Source organism: Scleropages formosus, chromosome 13 (genome assembly GCF_900964775.1).
Source record: "Scleropages formosus chromosome 13, fSclFor1.1, whole genome shotgun sequence".
In the NCBI taxonomy this organism is placed as follows: domain Eukaryota; kingdom Metazoa; phylum Chordata; class Actinopteri; order Osteoglossiformes; family Osteoglossidae; genus Scleropages; species Scleropages formosus.
This window is the reverse complement of record NC_041818.1, coordinates 8,494,751-8,504,744: the sequence shown is the minus strand read 5'-3', so window position 1 is coordinate 8,504,744 and position 9,994 is coordinate 8,494,751.

The window sequence follows — 9,994 nt, the reverse complement described above, 5'->3', positions numbered from 1 at the left end:
TAAAACAAAACCAGTAACAAAGAATAACAAACCGCTAAATAAACAACAAATTATTGCAAAGAGGCAATACAACTACAAAACCAATTTGTCTTGAAAGCAATTCTGAAAATGTGGGCTAAAGCCTTGATTAGAAGATACCTGAGGTATGAGATTTACTGATATTTTTGGAGTGGAAATTTCACTATTTATGTATTTAGCAAGAGAAAAATCAGATCTCAGGAACCTATTATAAAGTTAGTTAATGGTGTAATTATAGATGTCCTATTAGTTCATTTGTGACACAGAAATTGCAACAAGCTGCTAACTTATAACCTGATCTTTGTCATCTTCACATGCGGGATATATGGAAAATGAACACACACACACACACACACACACACACACACACACACATTTTCAGAACCGCTTGTCCCATACGGGGTCACGGGGAACCGGAGCCTACCCGGTAACGCAGGGCGTAAGGCCGGAGGGGGAGGGGACACACCCAGGACGGGACGCCAGTCCGTCGCAAGGCACCCCAAGCGGGACTCGAACCCCAGACCCATGGGAGAGCAGGACTGCGGTCCAACCCACTGCACCACCGCACCCCCTCCTATATATGAGGGGGCGCGGTGGCGCAGTGGGTTGGACCGGGTCCTGCTCTCCGGTGGGTCTGGGGTTCGAGTCCCGCTTGGGGTGCCTTGCGACGGACTGGCGTCCCGTCCTGGGTGTGTCCCCTTCCCCCTCCGGCCTTACGCCCTGCGTTGCCGGGTAGGCTCCGGTTCCCCGTGACCCCGTAAGGGACGAGCGGTTCTGAAAATGTGTGTGTGTGTGTATATATATATATATACACACACACACACACACACGGGGGGGGGGTTGGACCGGGTCCTGCTCTCTGGTGGGTCTGGGATTCGAGTCCCGCTTGGGGTGCCTTGCAACTGACTGGCGTCCTGTCCTGGGTGTGTCCCCTCCCCCTCCAGCCTTCCGCCCTGAGTTGCCGGGTTAGGCTTGGGTTCCCTGCGACCCTGTATGGGACAAGCAGTTCAGAAAGTGTGTGTGTGTGAATTTCAAAATACAGTCATTTGTCAAATGCCAGTGTTTAAATCAGCATACATTACAAACATAGCACCATACAAAACTGGTGAAGAATAATTTTTAAACCGAAAACACTGACAGTAACATTACATGAGTACCTACTTAGCTATGGGCCACCGACTAGAGCTCTCCGGGTGTCTCTGTCCTGAGCCAGTCTCTCTAGTTGCTCCCAGGTATGGCCTGTCCTCTTTCCATCTGCCTCTAGGTCACAGAACCAAGTGCTTCTTGGATCGCCTCTTTCCCTCTTCCCCTGGGTTCCAATTACATGAGTACCAGCGTATATAATTGATAGAACATACAACTATGATTGTAACAGATAATTTCATAGAAATTTATGGAGTAAATGAGACAATCTAAGAGAAGTGAATCTGAAAGAGATAACTTTGAGACCCTTCTTCAAAACTTTGAGGGATTCAGCAGTTCTGAGTGAGAAATAGAGATCATTCCTCCACACTGGAGCCAGAGCTAAGAACTTTTGATCCTCTTGTGTATGGGGCCACCAAAAACAGGAGGTGGAGGTGTGTAACAAGTGAACAGATCCTATAGGTGTTGGGGAGCAGATTCCCCAGTGGTCTTGCAGGCCATAACCAGAGTCATGAACTTTATACAGACAGCTATAGGAAGCCAATGGAGAATGAGGAGGAGAGGAGATACATGGGAATGCTTTGCTGGGCAAACAAAACTTGTCCAGCAGCATTCTGTATCAGCTGGATAGGTTTGAGGACAGAAACTGGAAGATCAGACAGGAGGGTGTAGCAACTGTAGTCCAGGAGGGATGTCCCCAAGGCCTGAACCAGGAGTTGCATAGAATTTGTTTTGAGATATGGGTGGATCCTGGGTTATGGCATCAGTGTATTGGGAGAAGCAGAGATGTGAATCAATCATTACTCCCAGCAATAGCAGAATAACACAACAAACTAAATGGGAAAAAAAAAAATAATAAAATAATAGTGAGAAAACTGGTGACATAGAAATATGTCTTGTGGCATTTAATTCTTTTTATGAGAATTGTCTTGAACAGTACATTTGCAGAAATTGAATAATGCTGTTATTCAAGCGAAAACTGTATATCCATTTGGTTTCCAGCTGGCAAATGCTATCCTATGAAGGTGTTTTTGAAAAAGCAAACAGCAAAATAATATTAGGGGCACCTGGTCGCATAATGGTTGAGCTGCTGCCTTTGAACCCAAAGGGTACAGGTTAAAATCTAACCTCTGGCTGCCGTAGCCTTGAGCAAGGTATTTACCCTAGATTGTTCCAGTAGAATTGTCCAGTTCTACAAATGGGTGAATAATTGCAAATGTATTAACATTGCAAGTCGCTTTGGAGAAAAGTGTCATGTGAATGAATAAATGTAACATATTACATTCCGAGTTCAATATTTCGTAAATGAATTGCATATTTTTAGTAAGTTCATTTCTACACTTAACTTTTGCTTATAATGTTTAACTTTTAATTTGGGGGCCAGCCACACTGCAAGTGCCATTATGAAGTATTACTGATTCTCCCCTTTACTTCTTATCATTCTCAACAGAGTGAAAACTACTTGCCATACCTACACTCTTTTTTTCTGTGTGATTATGCAGGCTGCAGTCATATCAAGGACTGAAATCCCCTCAGATTTACTCAAATACCTAATTTCACAATCCATAATTATGACTTATGAATGATATCACTACATTTTCAGAATAAAGTTCTGTCATCTGCATAGCGAGTGTGTATTCTTTTATGTTTGCTCTCAGACTGTTCTTTGGCTCAAAAGCTATATCCTCAATTATGAATAATTCACAAGATATTATTTCAAAGGTCATCTTATAGTAATTAGTATCCTGCTGTTGACCAAACAGCCTAAAGGTCCCTGTTGGCCCGTTTAATTACAATTTAAAATGAACATACTGTTTGACACTGTCTATATGTTCACCTATTGCCTCCAAACATATGCCACTTTGAAAACTAAGACTTAACTGAAGCAGGATGTTTGTGAAGATGACACATGTTCTCAGCTGGACCTGACAGAAGGAAAATAAATATATAAATGAATAACAAGGTATTCTGTTGGCTAGCTTAATAAAATTTATTTCCAAAGTTTAAATGTATTTTTCTAATTATTAGAGAGGTGTAACTTTTCCCCCTGTAATAATATATAAATGATCTGATTAATCCATGGTTATACTTTGTCATGTTATTATGATTCAACATTCAGCCAGTCCTGTTATTTCATTAATGTTAAATCATAAATCAATCTATGAAACTGTTTCCAAAAAAGCATTAGCAGTTGTTTGTTTCATTGTTTAATTGTTCTATTACTCGATTTAAGAGAGATATATCTTACCACCTTTGCTCCTGAGAAGGATTTGATTGTTAATATATAAGGTGAATTAATGTAATTAATTAGTTAAAGATGCAAGAGATTTAGTGGCTCGACTGATAATCTTGTCTTCAGGTTTGTGGATTCTGATCCAGTGGTTGATTTTGGTGCTGAGTTTGCACATTGTCCCATGTTCTTGTCAGTTTCTGTTTGAGAAAATGCATATGTGTGTAAACATCCCCTGATGGACTTGCCTCTAGTTCAAACTTTGCCTTATGGGCTATGCTTCCTTGAAAAGTCTTCACAGTGTTCATCACAGTGACCCTAACTGGATGAGCATTTCTTGGAAGTGGATGGACAGATTTCAACCGTTCATTTGGCATGGAGTCTGACAGGCTTATGGAGTTTACTGACTTTGTCAAAAGACCTGACACAAGAAAAGGTCCATGTGGATTGAGAAGGAGATTCAGCTGAGGAAGTATACCAACTGCCTAGACAGAGCTGAAAGGAGGAAATGTTAAGAATATTATCTTCCCTGGGTACACTTTCCTTTAATTTTCTAAAAACAATTGTTACACTGATGCTGTATCAAAGTGTCTACTTTGCAACATCTATTGACCTGTATAACAATATACATATTGTGTTAAGGTGAAGTTAAAAACAGTAAGGGGATATCTATGATATTTATAGTAATAACAGCGATAACTTTTATTCCGTAGTCTTTGTCCTGGAAGCACATGGTTTTTACCAAACCAATTATGTGTGAAACATCTTGTGGGTTGAAGTATTAACTACTGGAAAAAAGCCTATGGAATAAGCCATTTAGGTTTCTCTGGCACCTGTATTACATCTGGTCCATGCCCAAGTTGAGGCAGGACCTTTTAACCTAGCACGTCATGCCTACAGAACACAGTGAGACACTCAAACACTGCCAGTACAAAACTGTCATGGGGAAATAACAGTAATGCAAGTCAGCAAGCGCCGGCTATTTGATATTGCAGATGCTGGTGTGGTTGGCTCAAGGGGTCCTTGAAGAAACTCCATTGCTAAGCTTGAAAGGAAGTCTAGCTTGGGCAGTCACACTACCTCTAGGGATTCTTATGGACTGAATCTCCTTTCAGTGATAGCAGTGGACTGCACTTCCCCTACCCTCAGACAGAGTGCCAGTGACATTTAGAGCAGACGTTCTTCACAAAGAGCCTGGCTGCAGTAGCAACAGTACTCTATTTCATGTGAGACAGGGAGAGAGAGCTCTATCCACAGCTCTTCTTCTGCTCTTTGTTTGCAGGAACACCAGCAGAAGTATAGCAATTTTCTTCCAGGATTTATTGTGAATTACCCTTCCATTATCTTGAATGGAAAAACCTCTTCATAAAGAGTCACAGACAGATGATGTGCATGAGAAGGTCAAAGAGAAATTGTTCATATGTGGAAGTGGCTGTAATTTAAATGGAGTGGTATTGATGGCCATGGTAGAAGATGGAAGGTGTACTGAAGTTCCTCTTCTCTAAGTTTCCAGCCACACTACAACCAAGAGTCAAATGTGTGCACATTTGTGGATTGTTTGGGTTTGTGTGACTCTTTTATTTACTTTGTTGTCCAGGATAGGATTTAAAAAATCCCATGTTACATGTTTGCATTTAAAATTAGACTTTTATTACTAAAGTTTTACTTTTTTTAAATAGACATTATATTTTATAAAACAAATCTGACTAATAAACAGAATTAATAATACCATTATGACTGTTTTCATTACCCTGTTCTTATCCCAGTCCCTGTCAGTGAGTGTTAAATTTATGCAATGCTTATTCTATTGCTTCGGTTTCTGATGTCGTTTCATGATTAGTCTATTATAACAAAAACAACAGATTTTTACAATAAAGTGGTGAGAAACGTTTTCCTCATCCAGCACCTACTCATTCAGAACAAGCCTATGCTGATGAAGAAGATACAATATAAATCAAAACAAGACTGTTTTTTATCCATATAAAAATTTTTGTCGTTTGTAATAAATTGAAAGGCTTTTCTACATATGGTGTAGCCAGTAGTAGAAACTGGGAAACAGGTGAAATTACTATTCTTAATATATTGATTTCTTGACCCCACCTGTAAACCTACTCATATGCAGATTATTATTTTAGAGCATTACTTTGGGCAAAGTCTTGCCCTCCATTGGATTTATGTGTGTGATACGTGTGTGATACGTTGGCACATACTACTCCTGCAAGAGCATCTATCCCAGATAATTGTTTATTATAATTTAAAAGGAAAAAAGATCTGAACATTGCATTAATTGCATGCTTGCACTGGAATAGGCTTAAAATGGTGTTATTGCCAGAAACCAACTTTACATTTATATATGTTTACATACCTGCCTAAAGGACTCCATAAGCCATCCATGTCTATTCTGGAAACAGTTTGAATTTAAAAAATTAAAAAAAAAAAAAAAACAGTCTACAGAGATTAATGTGAGATAAACTTCCAGAAACTGGGATATTTTAAAAACTACATTAAATATGTTATGTACACTTTAGGTGCAAAATGTGTAAGATGTAGTAATAACAAATATTACACACTGACAGCAAGCTTTTCCATGCCCATGTACTCCAGGAAACTTCTCAGACTGAAGAGTGGCTAAACTTGACATGACATAGGATCCCATGGGACCTTTCTTCCTGTTGACAACAGGAAAAATACTGAAGGTTTAGATAAGCTTTGTGAAGTGAAATAGTTTATTTATTGTTGCTAAACAAACAGGAAACAAACTTTTTTAAAAGATACACAATATTTAATGGTTCTAGTAAAATGCCATGACAAGAAAATAATCACACCTATTGATTATGGTAAAGTGATCTCCCACACAGTCACTGCAGATGATATATTTACAGAGGGATGACAGTATATTCCTTAAATGATTAATAGTTTCTACTGTTGAATAACAAGAAATGCATCCTTTAAAGGAATTGTGAGTTCCACCAGCTAATATAAATAGCCATTTATACTGATTTACAAGCATGTATATTATAGCCATAATTTCATACATTATTTTTAAATTATTTTGTTCAACATATTGTAGATGGCATGTAATTACAGAGTAATCTGCCAGTACGTGCACGTACTTAATACATGCACCCACACATACACTCACACATCCACACACGTACTGCACATAACACACGCACATATCAACATTAATATATGCATATGTATTCATATAAATTACAACAAAGATTGTCTTTCCATCTTGTAACAACTTAAACATTACCTAAACATTACTGTATTTTTTGGGAAATCATGTATACAAACTTCAAAACCCCTCTTTGCTGTGTAATATTGAGAAATCCAGGGGCTGATTTTCTGAACAATTTGTTTTAATCCCTATTATACCTTGGTATTTTATGCAAACATATCTGAGGGATTCAGTTGTTATGTATCTTCTGTAAATTTAAAATTTTGACAGATTGCAATAATTATCCATTTCTGTCTGTACAGGGATATAATGAGAACACAATCCTAGGGTTACAGCCACATAGCACACTTCTTAAGTAGCTGCAGAACACAAACAGTAGCAGTAATAATATTTATAGCTATCAGTGACTGCAGTTAGCACATGCAGATGACGATGCAGGACAACTAATTAGTAGAGTATTAACCATCTACCAGTGTGAAGTCCATTGAGACAAACTCGCTTACCAAAAGTTTTTTGTCCAGATTTTTTTTTTTTCTCTCCAGTTGTGTTTCGCACCAGATTCAAAAAATACAGAAATGCAAGGAAAATTAAACATATATAGGATGTGTTTCACTGCCTTCTGACTTTTTTTTTTTTTTTGGCTCATTATTATACACTTTGGCACATACTTAATCTAAACTGTACAGCTTGTATGACCCAATAATTGTATGAGAGGAGACAGAATAGTTTTAGAAAAGTTATTTTGTACAGTGTTCACTATTGGAAAAGAAGCAGAAAAAAACAATCTCCTTTTACAGTATATATTTCTTTGCTTTTACTGTTGTATATTACTACTTTTTACCCATTTTATAGTGTCAATTACGGAGGACAGCTGGCAGTTAGATAACAAAAAGTGCATAGTAATAGTAAATTTTGCTGAGGTTACAGAGATCTGTGAAGTTCAGTTTCATGTTTTCGGTATCATGTTTCCACATATTTCCAGCCAAAGGATAATTTTTATTAGAATATTTTCTTCATAATGGTATAACCCGGCCTGTATACTTCTATAAATACCCATCTCTATGTAATTATGATTATAAATATGGTTTTCCAAGTATCTGGAGACAAGAGCATGGCTAATCAACTGACAGTAATTTATCTCTTCTGATGTAATCTATAAAAATAAATGCATAAATAGCATTACTGGTTTTCTAAGTGACCAAGTTGTGCTGAGATTGGATGGATGAATGGGTTATCAGCCTAAAATGTTTGAATCGGGAAAGGCGTTTGTAACAATTTTAACTCAACAAGGAGTCGGGTTCCTTATCAGTCTCTTCCACCTTCTGATTAAATAGACTGAATTGTTAGAGACAGCTTAGCTTTTCTTTTTGTCATTATCAAACATTAGTGTTCTCATTTTGTAAAACGGATAAAGATATGGTTGAGTTCTTTAACTTGTTTTTTCCAGAGAGAATGTGATATTGAAAGGGTGTGGGGAAGGTTTGCCTAATGTAATCATCAGTCTAACATGTGATCATAAAATTTAGTGACTGGCATGTTTAGGACTTGGTGCTCAGATGTCAGATTTTTTTTCTCCTTTTTTTTTTTTCAATTCTCCTTGATTAAATGTATGAAACAATTATAAGGTAGTTGAGGGACTAGCTGCCGTTGTGAGTGTGTCATCACTTGGGAAAGTGATCAACAGAACAATTGGACCTCTACAGAGCACTCTTATGATGCACATTATTTCAATGCATTTTTGCCTAATTTATAACAAAGTAATTTTTTGGATCATTGACCTGCAAGCCACGAGAGTCAGCAGAATACACTAAGCAGAAATACTACTGTTTGAGTGAAGCAGTTAAAATCCTGAAATCCACTTCTATTTAAACATTATATGAGACTGAAGCTCAAATAGAAGCAATGTCTTCTATAATTTATTTTAGTTCCATGAAATGCTTTAAAAAAACAGCTAGGTTAATGGCCAGAACATATCAACTACATTCTTTATTTAGCTGTTAAGCATCAGTCTCTATTTTTTTTTTTAATTGTTTTTATTCTGTGATTTTGTACAGTTTGTTGCAAGTTAACCTGGAATTGTGAACTCATTCCATGTTTGAATGACATACAATGTGTAGCCATAATGAAAAACAGAAATTTACTTGATGTAGATTTTCAACCTCAAAGGATTATAGTGCTTAGCACACAATATTTCTATGATTAAGTATATTTACAGTTATTTTGAGGGTAGAAATTTTCAAGGTTTATGTATACTTTAAACATGTCAATGAATGCAAACATGCTCTTTCATAAAATGTCATTTAGTGCAGTGCTTTTGAGGAGAGCATAGTAACGCATAGAGCAAATGTCAAAAATAACCATAAGCCAATTAAACTCCTGAAGCGCACTCTTCCACAACTACAACTGTCCTGGTGAATACAGATCAAAGTAATTACAGAGCAGGGAGATTCTTATAATTGGTTCCATAGCACTTATTATGATGCAAAAATTTTATCTAAAGAAAATATGATAAAGAATAGAATGGAAAATAAAGAACCATAATGCTTATAACTTAGAATCTGAGTAGCTATTGGAAAAAAAAAAAAGAAAAAAAAAACCCTCTGAGGAGTGTCAGGAATGTCTGTCCTGCAGATGATCTGAGGTAACCTTGTCTCAACTATAGCAACACCTTTTTGTGTATTTCGGAAGGTGGTGCACATTCACAACACATTAAAAGAGGTACAATAAGACTCCTTCTTAGAGGGCTGACTATGTGGTTGGCTTAACTGAAGGACACCAGTTCATAGTTGTCCATTTAGACAAGGATAACAAACAAGTGCCATCAGGAATCACTAAGGTGAAAGGTTTCCTGTACGTTGCAGGTTCCTCCTTGTGATCATTGGTCTCAGAAGAGCAAACAGCCACACTGTACCCAACTGGTGCTTGCAGAGTTGTATTTTCCACTTCTTTTGCAGCAGCAGTGATTAAGTTATCCAATGACAACCAGTCATCCCTGTGTGTATTAGTCAATCACAAAGATGCATTTCAAATAACGATAGTAGCACCTTAACTTGAATACAATTCATCACTATTTTAAATCCAGAACTTTCTTTTTGAACTGCAGCTTGAAATATCCATTAGGAACCAAACAGATAAACATACAATACCTTTATTTTTTTTTCCAGATGGGAAGCTACTTTGGTTTAGAACTACCTTTTTTATTTACAGGAAAATATATCAAAGAGCATGACCTAACCACTGTACAAGTTTCCCTTAGTTAATGAGTTCAATTTGTTCCTGAATATTTATTTGTAAATTGAACTCTCAGAAAAAGAATTTATTGTCATTCATTTGAATCGCAAAAATAAATAATGTGTACCTGAGCCACAAGATCGCTCTGTAAGATCATAACTGAAAGTGGTTGCGAAACTGCTAACATA